We start from the raw sequence: 19,566 nt of genomic DNA, 5'->3' as shown, positions 1-19,566 counted from the left end.
CCCCCGCCTCACCGGGTAACTGAAAAAATTATAAGAGTAGTGGTATTTCACCGGCGGCGCCCCTTGCCCGAAGGCGGGGGCCTCCCACTTATCCTACGCCTCTCATGTCTCTTCACAGTTGCAGACTAGAGTCAAGCTCAACAGGGTCTTCTTTCCCCGCTGATTCCGCCAAACCCTTTCCCTTGGTTGTGGTTTCGCTAGATAGTAAGTAGGGACAGTGGGAATCTCGTTCATCCATTCATGCGCGTCACTAATTAGATGACGAGGCATTTGGCTACCTTAAGAGAGTCATAGTTACTCCCGCCGTTTACCCGCGCTTCGTTGAATTTCTTCACTTTGACATTCAGAGCACTGGGCAGAAATCACATCATGTCAACACCCGCCTCGGGCCTTCGCGATGCTTTGTTTTAATTAAACAGTCGGATTCCCCTGGTCCGCTGCAGTTCTAAGCCGGCTGCTAGGCGCCGGCCGAGGCCGCGCACCATCCCCCGGCCCCGCCGCGCTTCCCGGGTGGCGGGGGAGAGGTGCACGCTGCAGCCGGGGCAATCCACGGGAAGGGCCCGGCGCGCGTCCGGAGTCGCCGTTGCCGCCCTAGCACCCCCGCACCCCGCCGTGCCCCCCGGGTCCCCCGCCTCCCCATGCCGTCGAACCCCCGCCCCTCCCCCCCGGGGAGGGGGAGAAGGGAGAGAGCGCGGCGGGGACGCGGGTCGGCGGGGGGGACGGAGGAGGCGGGGGCGGCGCTTCTTCCAGCTGCGGCGCACGCCCAGCCCCACTTCGCGGCCCGACTGACCCAGCCCTTAGAGCCAATCCTTATCCCGAAGTTACGGATCCGACTTGCCGACTTCCCTTACCTACGTTGCTCTAACACGCCAGAGGCTGTTCACCTTGGAGACCTGCTGCGGATATGGGTACGGCCCGGCGCGAGATTTACACCCTCTCCCCCGGATTTTCAAAGGCCGCCGAGAGCTCGCCGGACGCCGCCGGAACCGCAACGCTTTCCAAGGCGTGGGCCCCTCTCTCGGGGTGAACCCGTTCCAGGGCGCCCTGCCCTTCACGAAGAAAAGAGAACTCTCCCCAGGACTCCCGACGGCTTCTCCGGGATCGGTTGCGTCACGCACTGGGCGCCACGGAGGGCGCCCGTCTCCGCCGCTCCGGGTTCGGGGATCTGAACCCGACTCCCTTTCGATCGGCCGAGGGCGACGGAGGCCATCGCCCGTCCCTTCCGAACGGCGCTCGCCTATCTCTCAGGACCGACTGACCCATGTTCAACTGCTGTTCACATGGAACCCTTCTCCACTTCGGCCTTCAAAGTTCTTGTTTGAATATTTGCTACTACCACCAAGATCTGCACCCGTGGTGGCTCCACCCGGGCCCTCGCCTGGGGCTTCCGCGCCTGCCGCGGTGGCCCTCCTACTCGTTGCGGCCTAAGCCCCGCGGCTCCGGATGCCGGTGACGGCCGGGTGTGGGCCCGACGCTCCAGCGCCATCCATTTTCAGGGACTAGGGCGGGCGCGCCAGGTACCCGGGGTGGCCGGGGAGGGGAAGGTTTCCTCTCCGGGGGAGGACGGCCGTGGCAGCGTGCGTCGGCCGAGGGGGGGAGCGCTTCTCCCGGGCGGGCGCTTCAGGAAGCGAGCGCCGCAAGGGGGCCCCGTCTCCGACCCGTCTCTCTCCCCCTCCGGAGGCCGCCCCCTCCCCGCCATCCCGTCTGCGCTCCCCTTGTCCGGCGTGCCGCCTCGGTTCGTGCCTCCCCCACTTCGGGGACGGGATCTGGCGCGGGGGGTGACGGTGCGGGTGGTCTCCCCGCCCGCCCCTTTTCCCGTTAATGATCCTTCCGCAGGTTCACCTACGGAAACTTTGTTACGACTTTTACTTCCTTCAGTTCTGGCCTTTGCTAGATCAGTCTCCACTTCATGGGCTTTTAAGAATGAAGCTTCAGTTGATCAGATTTGCAAAGTGGCAACTTGGTCCTCTTTGCATACATTTACTAAATTCTACCGTTTTGATGTATTTGCTTGTTCGGAAGCAGTTTTTGGTAGAAAAGTTTTTCAGGCAGCTGTTTCAGTTTGATTCTTCTGCTTTTGATTTAAGTTTTTTTCTTTCAAAATGAAAATAAACTTATTTTTTTGGGTTGTGGATAATTTTTTTCAGCTGAATATGGCTGTTTTATTTTTATTTCCTCCCTCTCTAGTGACTCTTGAGTGGAAGATCCACATCTTGGGTATTGATATCCCATATGTCACTAGCTCATGGACTCTTGCCAATTGCATGAAAGAAAACATAATTTATGTAAGAACTTACCTGATAAATTCATTTTTTTTCATATTGGCAAGAGTCCATGAGGCCCACCCTTTTTATGGTGGTTATGATTTTTTTGTATAAAGCACAATTATTTCCAAATTTCCTTTGTTGATGCTTTCTACTCCTTTCTTTATCACCCCACTGCTTGGCTATTCGTTAAACTGAATTGTGGGTGTGGTGAGGGGTGTATTTATAGGCATTTTGAGGGTTGGCAAACTTTGCCCCTCCTGGTAGGATTGTATATCCCATTTGTCACTAGCTCATGAACTCTTGCCAATATGAAAGAAATTAATTTATCAGGTAAGTTCTTACATAAATTATGTTTTTTGCTTGTGCAGTTTTTAGTATTTGTGATTGCCGCCGCAAACATTCACTGGCTAGCGGCTACTTTAAACATCATACTTCAAAATGTGTTATACATCTCTTAAGAAATGGAAAAAGAAAACAAAACAAGTTTAAATAAATTAGAATTTTTTTATGGTTTTCTCAATGAGCAAGAACTTTTAAAAAAATATGTAAATTACTAATCATATATAATAAACCACAAACAAATCCACATATTTGTTTAATGTGTAAAGAGATGTATTACTATAAATATATTTATGAAAATATAATACTAACTAGACATTACATTATAATATTAATGCTGCATCTAATTCAGCTCACATGGCAATATCACTGTGCTGAAATCCTTCCATATTAGACCACATGGCACCAGTTAAAGGGACAGTCAACACCAGAATTATTGTTGTTTAAAAAGATAGATAATCCCTTTATTACCAATTCCTCAGTTTTGAAAAACCAACACTGTTATATTAATACACTTTTTACTTCTGTGACTAACTTGTATCTAAGCATCTTCTGACCGCCCCTAATCACATGACTTTTAGGTATTATCTATTGACTTTCATTTTAGCCAATTAGTGCAGTGTCTGCCACTAGCCACAGGCGTGATCACAATGCTATCTATATGGCCTACATGAGCTTGCTCTCCCCTGCTGTGAAAAGTAAATAAAATAGAGGCGGCCTTCAAGGGCTTAGAAATTATCATATGTGCCTTCCTAGGTTTGCTTTCAACTAGAATACCAAGAGAACAAAGCAAAATTGTTAATAAAAGTAAATTCGAAAGTTGTTTAAAATTGCATTCCCTATTTAAAAAATGAAAGTTTTTTTTGGACTTGACTGTCCCTTTAAGTATCTTGTGTTTTAAACACTGATGTCTAAATGTGTATTTCTTGTGACTTCTTGCACATTGAAGGAGTTTTTTATTTTGTTTTACAAAGCTGTAAAAAGAATGACAACCCATGTCAAAATTGATTTTCACCTGAAGTTCAGATTTTATTAGATCAATGCTACATCTGTTCCTTGTGTCAGACCAGCACAATCCCACCATGCTGAAGACTTTCAACTGCTGCACTTGAGCATGGAATGCTGATGACAAATGCAACCACTTTCAAGGGGTTTGGCAGATTTTCAGGTCCAACTTAAATGAATACTGTTGACCATTTAACATCCATGTTGAGATAATCATCTGCTTCAGTACTGGTAAAAATCTTTAAAAGTGTGGAAAACATAAGAATGTCAAGGTATTTGAAATATTATTAAATGATATATACAGGTATGCTTATTATTATTTGATAGGTCTGTGGATGTGTACATCAAATAATTAATTTAACTTCTAAAAGCTGAAAATGGACATTGTATATAAACCAGCCCCCTCCCTCTCTCATCAAATGGATTGTTTGTAGAACAAAGAAATGTTTTCAAAGTAACCTTAGAGAAAACATTTGCTCCAATTAACTTAAGCAATCACTCAAAAAGAAATGACCATGTTTATTTGACTATATACAGAGTTTTTATGGCTTAAGATAACATAGTTTTTGAAGCCAACAGCCCTATAGGGGGCAAAAACGAAATTAACAAACAAGGACCATTGAACCATTTCAAGAGACCATATGTTTTTTTACCTGGAAATGTGTGATAGACTTCCTACTCCTTACAACGTTGCCTAGAGGTCTGGTCTAGGTGATATGTTTTGTGAAAAAGTAACCATTTGCATTTCACATGCAAATTGACTCCGTGCTATGCAAAGACATATGTTATGATATACTACTTAAATAAAAAAAATATATATATTTTTTTCCTTTATACAGCCTGAAAGTTTAAATGACTATATAACAGTCTATGATCTGCTGGATTTTATATAATTTTGAACACTACATAGAAATGAATATATATATATATATATATATATATATATATATATAAATACCAGACAGGATCCCACACTCACTGCTTCTTATTCAGCCTCCGGGGTGCTCTTTAAGCAATTAATATACATAGTAGAAATAAGAAAGGCACTCTCCGTATTTTATAGTGAGATAACTTTACTCAGGTGAACGTTTTCGGGGTCACCCCCTTCCTCAGACCTTACAAAAACAATCAAACAGTGAACTATTTAAATGCTTACCTGGTGACGATCCTACCAGAGTCTGTGGCGTCCTCTCAGCGCAACTGCGCATGCGCAAGAGTGAGTACAGAGGCCCTGGAGGATCAAACAAGTCACCAAGGAAAAATGTGAAATCAAAAAATATATTAAAAACAGCAATCTGTGAATTAAAATTATATGTAGACATTAGACACAGTATCGTAGAGTTGGTGATGGTTACATAACTTGCTAATGGTATGTTGTATGGATAACAGTGTAAGCATAGGTTTGTTAACACTAGAATGCGGCTACGGTAAGGGTGTATTACAGAGGATGAATCTGGATCACTTTCCACATAAAAAGGGAAGAACTACTCCGATTATGACCCCTCGGCTATACCCGTCAGCACTGGTTATGCTCATGTATTATGTATACATCGGTACATCTACGATCAACAGCAGATATGCATATCGTTGCTAGGCAACCATGTACACTAATGACTCAGACTTAGCGGATCTGTCACCTCTCGACCGAGCATACCCAGCGGTCAGGAAATCAGAAAGTAAAAAATAAACATAACAACAAGATTAATTACACCAATCTACCGTACAATTTGTAGAAGAGAAAAACATATACAAAACCCCAACATTATTTATTTACATAACGGCTTAACAGGTATGAGCTCTGTTGCTAAGCAACCATACACTTACCTCTCGAAGTATGACAAGTCAGATGCAGCAAATATCTATATGTGTAGCAATCATGCTACCAAACTATCCCCTCAGAAACCATAACCATGGTTGCACCAACTAAGATAAATTATTCTATCAATCACCTGCTAGAGGACTGCATTGTATCTTGTGCAAAGTATACACCCACAAAGTGCCAGCTAATCCAACTGACACTGTTCATAACAAGCATTGGTTGATTTCAACTTTTTTACACCAACAACCTCGAAATCATTAGCAATGACAAACAATAAAATCAGTGCACAAGGGGGCTCCAGTATTCAATATCAACATTTATGTCATATCTATTCCTGATCTGGCGAGGTGAGCAACAAGATCTTATGACTTGGTTCGATGAATTGAACCAATCTAATAACAACTTAAGATTCAAGATGACTCATAACAAGCAAACAGTGGATTTCTTAGACTTGAGGATATACAAAGCTGGGGATGGCTTGCGGACCACGCTATTTCAAAAACCAACTGACAGGAATTCAATCCTTCAAGGTACAAGCTGCCATCCACCTTTTTTGAAGAAGGCTTTGCCCAAGTCCCAGTTTAAGAGGGTCACAAGGAATAATAGTGACCAAGAGAACAAAATAACACAACTTGAAGAGATGAGGATGAAGTTTGAACAGCGGGGCTATAACAGAGAACACTTGGATGTGGCTTACAGAGAAGCCAATACCAGTTCACAATATGAGGCTCTAAAGAAAACAATATCTGAGGCACCATCTAAAGAGCGGCTTGTGATGACGACCACCTTTACTCCGGAGAAGGTCACTCTACCGAGTATACTACGAGAATATTGGGACATCATTTCGACTGACAAGAAACTGCCTTGCGAGTCTATGGACTTACCTATGGTTGGCTATAGGAGGGCGGCCTCCTTAAGGGACCATCTGATGTGACCCGATAACAGACTAAGTTACAAGTCTAAAACATGGTTGGACACTACCAAAAATGGGTGCTTCCGGTGCAGTGGATGCACTACATGTAGTGGGATGACCCAGAGTAAATTTTTCACACATCCGTGGACCAACAGAAAATTTACTATTAGATACAGAGTCACATGCACCACATGTTACATCATATACATGATCCACTGCCCATGTGGCAAGTTTTATGTCGGTAAGACACAAGATGATGCCCGTACTAGAATGGCCAACCATAGGTCGGCCATTAGGGCAGCATTGGAGAATGGTAAATCCGACCAACCTGTAGCCAGACATTTTTTGCAGGCGAGACACAAGAACACTGACTTACGGTTCATTATAATTGATCACGTCCCACCGCTAGTTAGGGGTGGTGACAGAGGTAGGGTGCTCTTACAGAGGGAAAGTCGCTGGATTTTCACACTTGATACTTTGGTCCCTAAGGGGCTGAATGTTCATTTTGACATGCAGTGCTTCTTGTAAGGACTGCAATTCTTGATATTGATTTGTCGTATTCCTAATTATATCTAAATGAGCTACTGATCAAATATCGTCTGGTATGGTTGCCTACATAACTGTTTTTGAGTTATTCATCTGTTTTGGGTGTATAGATTCCACTTTATTTTTTATCACAATATCATTTTAGATGATTGATAGTACATAATCTCTACATGAGCTCATGTTGTGGGGTTTGATGTTTGATACCTGTGGGTATAGTACAGCATATGGTGCAATAATATGCCAGTGTTCGAGTTATGGTGTGATTTATTGTCTCAGTAGGAATATTGAAGTTGTTTCGTTGTTGCTTATGATGTGATATTTCTACATATGACATAAATGTTGATATTGAATACTGGAGCCCCCTTGTGCACTGATTTTATTGTTTGTCATTGCTAATGATTTCGAGGTTGTTGGTGTAAAAGGGTTGAAATCAACCAATGCTTGTTATGAACAGTGTCAGTTGGATTAGCTGGCACTTTGTGGGTGTATACTTTGCACAAGATACAATGCAGTCCTCTAGCAGGTGATTGATAGAATAATTTATCTTAGTTGGTGCAACCATGGTTATGGTTTCTGAGGGGATAGTTTGGTAGCATGATTGCTACACATATAGAGATTTGCTGCATCTGACTTGTCATACTTCGAGAGGTAAGTGTATGGTTGCTTAGCAACAGAGCTCATACCTGTTAAGCCGTTATGTAAATAAATAATGTTGGGGTTTTGTATATGTTTTTCTCTTCTACAAATTGTACGGTAGATTGGTGAAATTAATCTTGTTGTTATGTTTATTTTTTACTTTCTGATTTCCTGACCGCTGGGTATGCTCGGTCGAGAGGTGACAGATCCGCTAAGTCTGAGTCATTAGTGTACATGGTTGCCTAGCAACGATATGCATATCTGCTGTTGATCGTAGATGTACCGATGTATACATAATACATGAGCATAACCAGTGCTGACGGGTATAGCCGAGGGGTCATAATCGGAGTAGTTCTTCCCTTTTTATGTGGAAAGTGATCCAGATTCATCCTCTGTAATACACCCTTACCGTAGCCGCATTCTAGTGTTAACAAACCTATGCTTACACTGTTATCCATACAACATACTATTAGCAAGTTATGTAACCATCACCAACTCTACGATACTGTGTCTAATGTCTACATATAATTTTAATTCACAGATTGCTATTTTTAATATATTTTTTGATTTCACATTTTTCCTTGGTGACTTGTTTGATCCTCCAGGGCCTCTGTACTCACTCATGCGCAGTTGCGCTGGGAGGACGCCACAGACTCTGGTAGGATCGTCACCAGGTAAGCATTTAAATAGTTCACTGTTTGATTGTTTTTGTAAGGTCTGAGGAAGGGGGTGACCCCGAAAACGTTCACCTGAGTAAAGTTATCTCACTATAAAATACGGAGAGTGCCTTTCTTATTTCTACTATGTATATATATATATATATATATATATATATATATATATATATATATATATATATAGGAGATGGATTAAAATTTTGTAATAGATTAAATGGCAATTACAATAAACCCATTGTTAAAAGAGAGCATAGAAATTAATGCATGTGTGTGTATATTTATATATACATACATGTGTATATATTCAGACAACATATTATATTAAATAAATAATTGCTGTATTGAATAATAACTTAACAGACAATATTGCAAATAGACATATGAATGCTTAACTCATTTCTAACAATTATTTCTATTTTATTACAGACAACCATTGGTCATAGGCATCAATATATATATTCAGAATTTGTTAGAAATGTGAAACAGGCTGTATTTGCATAAATGCAATATCAGGATTTTAAATGCTATCAATCTGGAATAATTAGCAGTATAATTACTTTAATAGAATAAAATGTTAAAGACACTTGATGTTTCATATTAAAATAATCAGAAAATTTACATGGTGCTATCCTGCCTGGAATTCGGATTGTAAGTAATTAATGCAATGTTATAGTATTGTTTAATATAATCATTATATGAAAATATTGTAAAATGTTTAGAAATGGTTAAATGAATCTGTTTGTTTGTCATGTAGCCCCCCGATGGACTGAATCCGGTCTTGCGATGCAGGTATTACAGCCAAGAGATGTTTGGTTGTTGCAGGGATGCATCTCCCTGACAACATGCATTCCCAGATGAACCAATCCATGTTCTGTTTCAAAGGGCCAATCCGAGACAAGCTTCTGTTTTGGGCGTTCCCAATCTCACAAATGATGGTAATGATAAAAAAAAACAGAATTTATGCTTACCTGATAAATTACTTTCTCCAACGGTGTGTCCGGTCCACGGCGTCATCCTTACTTGTGGGATATTCTCTTCCCCAACAGGAAATGGCAAAGAGCCCAGCAAAGCTGGTCACATGATCCCTCCTAGGCTCCGCCTACCCCAGTCATTCGACCGACGTACAGGAGGAAATATGCATAGGAGAAACCATATGATACCGTGGTGACTGTAGTTAGAGAAAATAATTCATCAGACCTGATTAAAAAAACCAGGGCGGGCCGTGGACCGGACACACCGTTGGAGAAAGTAATTTATTAGGTAAGCATAAATTCTGTTTTCTCCAACATAGGTGTGTCCGGTCCACGGCGTCATCCTTACTTGTGGGAACCAATACCAAAGCTTTAGGACACGGATGAAGGGAGGGAGCAAATCAGGTCACCTAAATGGAAGGCACCACGGCTTGCAAAACCTTTCTCCCAAAAATAGCCTCTGAAGAAGCAAAAGTATCAAATTTGTAAAATTTGGCAAAAGTGTGCAGTGAAGACCAAGTCGCTGCCTTACATATCTGGTCAACAGAAGCCTCGTTCTTGAAGGCCCAAGTGGAAGCCACAGCCCTAGTGGAATGAGCTGTGATTCTTTCAGGAGGCTGCCGTCCGGCAGTCTCATAAGCCAATCGGATAATGCTTTTAAGCCAAAAAGAAAGAGAGGTAGAAGTTGCCTTTTGACCTCTCCTTTTACCAGAATAAACAACAAACAAAGAAGATGTTTGTCTGAAATCTTTAGTGGCCTCTAAATAGAATTTTAGAGCACGGACTACGTCCAAATTGTGTAACAAACGTTCCTTCTTTGAAACTGGATTCGGACACAAAGAAGGTACAACTATCTCCTGGTTAATATTCTTGTTGGAAACAACTTTCGGAAGAAAACCAGGCTTAGTACGCAAAACCACCTTATCTGCATGGAACACCAGATAGGGCGGAGAACACTGCAGAGCAGATAACTCAGAAACTCTTCTAGCAGAAGAAATTGCAACCAAAAACAAAACTTTCCAAGATAATAACTTAATATCTACGGAATGTAAGGGTTCAAACGGAACCCCTTGAAGAACTGAAAGAACTAGATTAAGACTCCAGGGAGGAGTCAAAGGTCTGTAAACAGGCTTGATTCTAACCAGAGCCTGAACAAACGCTTGAACGTCTGGCACAGCTGCCAGCCTTTTGTGAAGTAAAACAGATAACGCAGAGATCTGTCCCTTCAGAGAACTTGCAGATAATCCTTTCTCCAAACCTTCTTGTAGAAAGGATAGAATCTTAGGAATTTTTATCTTGTTCCAGGGGAATCCTTTAGATTCACACCAACAGATATATTTTTTCCATATCTTATGGTAAATTTTTCTAGTTACAGGCTTTCTAGCCTGAATCAGAGTATCTATTACAGAATCTGAAAACCCACGCTTTGATAAAATCAAGCGTTCAATCTCCAAGCAGTCAGTTGGAGGGAAACCAGATTCGGATGTTCGAATGGACCTTGAACAAGAAGGTCCTGTCTCAAAGGTCCTGTCTCATCGGCTTCCATGGTGGAGCCGATAACATATTCACCCGGTCTACATACCAAGTCCTGCGTGGCCACGCAGGAGCTATCAAGATCACCGAAGCCCTCTCCTGATTGATCCTGGCTACCAGCCTGGGAATGAGAGGAAACGGTGGGAATACATAAGCTAGGTTGAAGGCCCAAGGTGCTACTAGTGCATCTACTAGAGTCGCCTTGGGATCCCTGGATCTGGACCCGTAACAAGGAACCTTGAAGTTCTGACGAGAGGCCATCAGATCCATGTCTGGAATGCCCCATAATCGAGTTATTTGGGCAAAGATTTCCGGATGGAGTTCCCACTCCCCCGGATGGAATGTCTGACGACTCAGAAAATCCGCTTCCCAATTTTCCACTCCTGGGATGTGGATTGCAGACAAGTGGCAGGAGTGATCCTCCGCCCATTGAATTATCTTGGTCACTTCCTCCATCGCCAGGGAACTCCTTGTTCCCCCCTGATGGTTGATATATGCAACTGTCGTCATGTTGTCTGATTGAAACCTTATGAATTTGGCCTTTGCTAGATGAGGCCAAGCTTTGAGAGCATTGAATATCGCTCTCAGTTCCAGAATGTTTATCGGGAGAAGAGATTCTTCCCGAGACCATAGACCCTGAGCTTTCAGGGGTTCCCAGACCGCGCCCCAGCCCACCAGACTGGCGTCGGTCGTGACAATGACCCACTCTGGTCTGCGGAAGCTCATTCCCTGTGACAGGTTGTCCAGGATCAGCCACCAACGGAGTGAATCTCTGGTCCTTTGATCTACTTGAATCGTCGGAGACAAGTCTGTATAATCCCCATTCCACTGTCTGAGCATGCACAGTTGTAATGGTCTTAGATGAATTCGTGCAAAAGGAACTATGTCCATTGCTGCAACCATCAATCCTATTACTTCCATGCACTGCGCTATGGAAGGACGAAGAACAGAATGAAGTACTTGACAAGAACTTAGAAGTTTTGATTTTCTGACCTCTGTCAGAAAAATCCTCATTTCTAAGGAGTCTATTATTGTTCCCAAGAAGGGAACTCTTGTTGACGGGGAAAGAGAACTTTTTTCTATGTTCACTTTCCATCCGTGAGATCTGAGAAAGGCTAGGACGATGTCCGTATGAGCCTTTGCTTTTGACAGAGACGACGCTTGAATCAGGATGTCGTCCAAGTACGGTACTACTGCAATGCCCCTTGGTCTTAGAACCGCTAGAAGGGACCCTAGTACCTTTGTGAAAATTCTCGGAGCAGTGGCTAATCCGAATGGAAGTGCCACAAACTGGTAATGCTTGTCCAGAAAAGCGAACCTTAGGAACTGATGATGTTCCTTGTGGATAGGAATATGTAGGTACGCATCCTTTAAATCCACTGTGGTCATAAATTGACCTTCCTGGATGGTAGGAAGGATCGTTCGAATGGTTTCCATTTTGAACGATGGAACCCTGAGAAATTTGTTTAGGATCTTGAGATCTAAAATTGGTCTGAATTTTTTTGGGAACTATGAACAGGTTGGAGTAAAACCCCATCCCTTGTTCTCCTATTGGAACTGGTTGAATTACTCCCATCTTTAACAGGTCTTCTACACAATGTAAGAATGCCTGTCTTTTTATTTGGTTTGAAGATAATTGAGACCTGTGGAACCTTCCCCTTGGGGGTAGTTCCTTGAATTCCAGGAGATAACCTTGAGAAACTATTTCTAGTGCCCAAGGATCCTGAACATCTCTTGCCCAGGCCTGAGCAAAGAGAGAAAGTCTGCCCCCCACCAGATCCGGTCCCGGATCGGGGGCCATCCCTTCATGCTGTTTTGGTAGCAGTGGCAGGCTTCTTGGCCTGCTTACCCTTGTTCCAGCCTTGCATCGGTCTCCAGGCTGGTTTGGGTTGAGAAGTATTACCCTCTTGCTTAGAGGATGTAGAAGTAGAGGCTGGTCCGCTTCTGCGAAAGGGACGAAAATTAGGCTTATTTCTAGCCTTAAAAGACCTATCCTGAGGAAGGGCGTGGCCCTTTCCCCCGGTGATGTCTGAAATAATCTCTTTCAAATCAGGACCAAACAGTGTTTTGCCCTTGAAAGGGATGTTAAGCAATTTTGTCTTGGAAGACACATCCGCTGACCAAGACTTTAGCCAAAGCGCTCTGCGCGCCACGATAGCAAACCCTGAATTTTTCGCCGCTAATCTAGCTAATTGCAAAGCGGCATCTAGAATAAAAGAGTTAGCCAATTTAAGTGCTTGAACTCTGTCCATAACCTTTTCATACAAAGATTCTTTATTGAGCGACTTTTCTAGTTCTTCGAACCAGAAACACGCTGCCGTAGTGACAGGAACAATGCATGAAATTGGTTGTAGAAGGTAACCTTGCTGAACAAACATCTTTTTAAGCAAACCCTCTAATTTTTTATCCATAGGATCTTTGAAAGCACAACTATCTTCTATGGGAATAGTAGTGCGTTTGTTTAGAGTAGAGACCGCCCCCTCGACCTTAGGGACTGTCTGCCATAAGTCCTTTCTGGGGTCGACTATAGGAAATAATTTCTTAAATATAGGGGGAGGAACAAAAGGTATGCCGGGCCTTTCCCATTCCTTATTTACTATGTCCGCCACCCGCTTGGGTATAGGAAAAACATCGGGGGGCACCGGAACCTCTAGGAACTTGTCCATCTTACATAATTTCTCTGGAATGACCAAATTGTCACAATCATCCAGAGTAGATAATACCTCCTTAAGCAGTGTGCGGAGATGTTCTAATTTAAATTTAAATGTTACAACATCAGGTTCAGCTTGTTGAGAAATTTTTCCTGAATCTGAAATTTCTCCCTCAGACAAAACCTCCCTCCTGGCCCCTTCAGATTGGTGTGAGGGTATGTCAGAAACGTTATCATCAGCGTCCTCTTGCTCTTCAGTGTTTAAAACAGAGCAATCGCGCTTTCTCTGATAAGTAGGCATTTTAGATAAAATATTTGCAATAGAATTATCCATAACAGCCGTTAATTGTTGCATGGTAATAAGTATTGGCGCACTAGATGTACTAGGGGCCTCTTGTGTGGGCAAAACTGGTGTAGACACAGAAGGGGATGATGCAGTACCATGCTTACTCCCCTCATCTGAAGAATCATCTTGGGCACTATTATTATCTGTGGCATCATTGTCCCTACTTTGTTTGGACACTATGTCACAATTATCACATATATTTAAATGGGGAGACACATTGGCTTTCATACATATAGAACATCGCTTATCTGATGGTTCAGACATGTTAAACAGGCTTAAACTTGTCAACAAAGCACAAAAAACGTTTTAAAATAAAACCGTTACTGTCACTTTAAATTTTAAACAGAACACACTTTATTACTGAATATGCGAAAAAGCATGAAGCAATTGTTCAAAATTCACCAAAATTTCACCACAGTGTCTTAAAGCCTTAAAAGTATTGCACACCAAATTTGAAAGCTTTAACCCTTAAAATAACGGAACCGGAGCCGTTTTTACATTTAACCCCTATACAGTCCCAGGTATCTGCTTTGCTGAGACCCAACCAAGCCCAGAGGGGAATACGATACCAAATGACGCCTTCTATAAGCTTTTTCAGTGGTTCTTAGCTCCTCACACATGCATCTGCATGCCTTGCTTTCCAAAAACAACTGCGCATTAGTGGCGCGAAAATGAGGCTCTGCCTATGACTAGAGAAGGCCCCCATCTGAAAAAGGTGTCCATACAGTGCCTGCCGTTTTTTAACAACAATCCCCAAGATTATAATAACTATAAAGAGTTATAATCTGCCAAATATGCTTAGCAAAGTAATCGTTTTAGCCCAGAAAAATGTCTACCAGTTTTTTAAGCCCTTATAAAGCCCTTTATTCTTTTACTTAATCTAAGAAAATGGCTTACCGGTCCCCATAGGGAAAATGACAGCCTTCCAGCATTACAAAGTCTTGTTAGAAATGTGGCCAGTCATACCTCAGGCAGAAAAGTCTGCCAACTGCTTCCCCCAACTGAAGTTACTTCATCTCAACAGTCCTGTGTGGAAACAGCAATCGATTTTAGTAACGTTTGCTAAAATCATCTTCCTCTTACAAACAGAAATCTTCTTCTCTTTTCTGTTTCAGAGTAAATAGTACATACCAGCACTATTTTAAAATAACAAACACTTGATTGAAGAATAAAAACTACATTTAAACACCAAAAAACTCTTAGCCATCTCCGTGGAGATGTTGCCTGTGCAACGGCAAAGAGAATGACTGGGGTAGGCGGAGCCTAGGAGGGATCATGTGACCAGCTTTGCTGGGCTCTTTGCCATTTCCTGTTGGGGAAGAGAATATCCCACAAGTAAGGATGACGCCGTGGACCGGACACCCCTATGTTGGAGAAAAGGGGAGGGGTGAGATCAGATGATTTAACCCCAAGCATGGAGGGCTGCGGGAAGCTGCTGCTGGCTAACGCTGAAGGAAAATAACTGCTGCAGTTATTATAAAGACACAGCTACTTTTATGCTCCATATGCGAATATCCCCAATTTTTGTATTCTGAGGTGAGATTGTTCCTATTAAGAGATACTGGATATCGATTGGTGTTCATCTTGGTAATGTATTAAAAAATTGCTGTAGTAAATACATTTAAAGAGCAGTTTGTATTTTAGCTCATAATCAGTCTATGTATTGTTAAACACATATCCTTAATGATAAGTTGTTTCATCTGTGCAACTATAGAGTTATAACTAAGAGTTTGGTTATTGGCACAAATAATATATATACAATTTCTGATGTTTTAATTCAAGTGTATATTGTACTATTGTTTAAATTAGCACTGTAAATTGTATTGCTGAATGTTTGTAGCTGCTATCTTAAGTCTCATTGTGATAATTTAAATGCAACTCTGAATGAAAGGCTATTGTGAATAAGGTAAACGTGTATGAATTCTGCATAGCATATTTTAATAGTTTTTAAACGCATATAATATTGATTCATATTCTGGTTCTCATAAATATATTCAATATGTTCATAGATATTAACTAATAATAAAGAATTCAGGAATTTATATTAATTTTATTGTCTTAGCATATTTGATTGTGGGTTTAGTTTAAAGGAAGGTTGTTTAAATATATTCAGTTATAACCCTGCCATATACTCACACATTGTTTGGAGAGTACTGCTAAGAATCTTATAAATATACAGACATATTATATGGAGGCACTTGCATGAGATATTATTAATATTTATCATATTGATATAATATATTTGTAGTAAATAGAAATTATTATAAAAGAGAAAAAAATCATATTTTTCGAAATTAATATTTTGAAAATAGATTTTTTTGAAGATTGAAATATTGATGTTCATATTTCAAGATTGATATTGATATTTTGAAATATTATTAAAGATTAATTTTGAAAAATTAATAAAAATATAAATTTTTCATATTTCAAAATTCATAAAAATATACATTTTTCATATTTCAAAATTAATATTATTTTTTTTTAAATATAATATTTCTTTCTCTCTGTTTTATTTTTTATTTGAGGTTCCATATAAGGCATACAAAAAAAAAATCAGCAAAGTAAGAAACTTGACTGAAATTATTATACAGGCAGTATGCCAAACAGTGCACCAACCTCCTGAATAACATCCAAGGCCACTTTTGGACCTTAATCCTTAGAGCAGCTCTACAGGGGGTTATCTTGATCAAAGGAGACCACTCTTGGGTCCCATATGCCTAACCTCATTTTTTTTTTTTTTTAAGTTATCTATTTTATCAAAAAAAGCATGTAAACAACAACATAAAAAAAAATAGTAATAATATTTGATTGTTATTTAAGCCCATAAGGGGGAATTTAGCTTGAGTGCGAGGCTCCTTCTACAAAATATCAAAGTAAGATAGTTGTCCTTTATGGGATGTTATTGGGGTACAGGTTCATGTCTGGAGAAGTAAGGCCAGCATAAATAACATAGGTATTGTCACCAATAGAATATGTGGGGGAAGCTGACACATTGCATGTGAGCTAAAAAGTAAAATATAGCCATAAGCAAATCTGAACACACTGGCTTGCCTATATACTTATCCCAAAATTAGACTGTTTAAATTAATAGACAGCTCTGATGTGGAGTGCCCTAAGAGGTATAGAAAAGTCTCAGTGAGCCCTGGTAACAATTGATGCAATAATATTTGAGACTGAATTACATATCTAACTAAACTAGGATGAAGTTATTGGAAATTGTGAACAGTATAGTATCCTGGATAATCAATCCAGGTTTGATATTTTAACTATTTTCACTTGCAATGTGAGTGAAGTAAGCTGGCACATTATAGAGAGATAGCGGGATACTAAAAAGGAAAAGTACAAATGTTTACATAGACTGATCAAAACATAATTGCAAGATAGTGCGGTCACTTTGGACCACCTAATATATAATCCCTTTTGGATCTTTTAAATATTATTGAGACATGTTAAACATAACTATAGCATATCCTTCTAGTAGATAAAGATTATCCAGCTATCCAAGATTGGGGAAGAGGTACTGACTTTTTAGGAGTAAAACACGCAATTTTTAAAAGTATAGGAAAAGAATTCTATGGAATCTGTGTTCTGCTGTATATTAAATAAACAAAGATTTAGGGGGGGTGGAGCAAAATTTAGAAGATCCACAGATACAGAAGGGCAAAGCTAATGCAGTTAAATAAGGGTCAATAAACTAGAGTTTTCTCTAATCTCTAGACACATATGAGCAATATAACTAAATGTGACAAATAAACAAAAATATTTCATCCACATATATGGAATAGATAACAAAACTAGGGGAGAATTAATGGCTTAATATATAGCTCATAAACATACATAACTAAATTACGACTACTGTAGAGAACTGACTTCAACTAATCTTTGCCTCCCCTCTAGTGGTGAAAGTGGGAATCTACAGTTTGTCACCCAGTAAAATATTTTATAATCCCTGTACTGTGTCTTAAGAAATTTGAAAAGATATCTTAGCCATCCTTAGAAAAAATTCTTATTACGGACCCTCTAGCATAAAATAAGATATACAATCCCTGCCCTATGTATCACAGCTTACAGCTATATTCTAGTAGAGAGAAGCATCCTAGTCGCACAGTACCGGACATCTGTAGTTCTTATTTTCACATGATGAATAGGCAGCATATTACACATTTTAGCAACCACAACCTGCAGAATATCAAAACTTTGACATGTTTATAGAAAAACTAGCAGTTCTATTATAAACCCCTTGTGAGTAGCATAACACAATCAACTTATTCAGCAAACCTTAAAAGAGAAACACCAAGCAACTAGCAAAAAATTAGAGAAAAAAAACCCTTGGTGTCAATGTAGTTGCGACAATTGTGTGAGGGATATGGACTTAGCAGTCACCCAAGTATTTCATGCAGTGGTAGTACCTATAGGGCTGTAAACTGCAAAAACTTTTACCTAAATGTGGGCATTAGTACCATGTTCATGTAAAACAAGAGATCATCATGCCTAAGGTGAAGCCCAGCTAAGAGGCACCTATATATGGGCTTAACTACAGTTAAAGTTACAAAAGGCTTGGGAATAAACAGCATAAGTGAAAATAAATAAAGCATATTAGCATCATCCGCTAGCTGGGGTAACATAAGTCCGGAAGGGAAGAGAAAAAAAAAACAAAGATGCGTCCTTATAAAGCTGTGGTAGGCACAAACATTGCCGAAAACTCTCGGACACATGAATATAGATTAAGGACCATGTTAAGCAGGGACACAAGTTAGGATGGCAGCTACGTATAGTAAAAGCAGTATTATTAAGCTACTGATGTCCCAAGCTCATCTTACTGAGTCCAAGCACCCCACTCCGATCCAAAAGCAACACCGAGTGGGAATTATAAGCTTGTCCTCTGCCTCCTCCACCTCCTGACGATGAGGCTTCAGTAATGCAGCTCTGTGCAGTGTGGTTCAGTATCCTACCCTGCATCGTCAACCCACTCCGGTCGCCGATAATCTGCCTGGATCTATTAGGCGGACCAGTGTCCATTTGTCACAATCAGAGCGGTCAGGCTGGGTACAATGGAGGAACAGTGTAGGAGCCTCCGGAAACCCCAGCACAAGCTGGAGAGAGCCCCCAGGGTCCCAGGTCAGGTGCAATAAGTCCAAGCGCGGCACATCCATGCAAGGAAGGACACTTGAGTGCCTCAGGGCAGACCAAGAATGGATAGCCCCAGCCATGCCTCCTCCCGGTCCTGGAAAGGAATTTCAGCTAACCTATCTCCAAAGTGATTTTTCTTGATCATAAGTAGTGATAGTGGGTATGGTGTGGGACATATCAATGACACTAAACCAGCTTGCCTATCACCATCCGGAGCAGGACTTGGCAGTTTATCAATCAAGGCCATACTCTGAAGCGTACTCTGAGCAGATCTCGCAGTCGCGGTCTGGGCTCCATGCTGTCTCATTCCGTCACCTATGCAAAGGGTAGGTTTGCAATCCTGATTGTGGCTGTTGGGTGCCGTGTTTTCGTCATCACCGGTATTAGCCTCAAATGTAAACCTCTTTTGGCAATCTGTATCACTGGAAATGCTAATCTTAAGTACAGAGTCTTTCTCACTCCGATCTCTTTCACCCCTCCGGCACATTTCAGGTAGCATGGTAGTGCTCACTACGGGGTATATGCGCTCCCTCTGTTCAGTACCGATAATTGCCAGGTTTGTATCCTCCCGGTCTCCTTGTTCTGGGGCAGTAGCAGTAGCGTTAGTTACACCAGGCTCCTTGTCTGGGTAGAGGCGAAAGCTGTTTTTAATGAGTCGGTGGAGCTTTGCATAATGAACCTCCAGTAACTCACATATAGCTTCCTCGAACTTCCGTGGTTTCACTGCCATGCTG

This window comes from Bombina bombina, chromosome 7 (genome assembly GCF_027579735.1).
Source record: "Bombina bombina isolate aBomBom1 chromosome 7, aBomBom1.pri, whole genome shotgun sequence".
In the NCBI taxonomy this organism is placed as follows: Eukaryota; Metazoa; Chordata; class Amphibia; order Anura; family Bombinatoridae; genus Bombina; species Bombina bombina.
Note: the sequence above shows the minus strand (reverse complement) of the source record.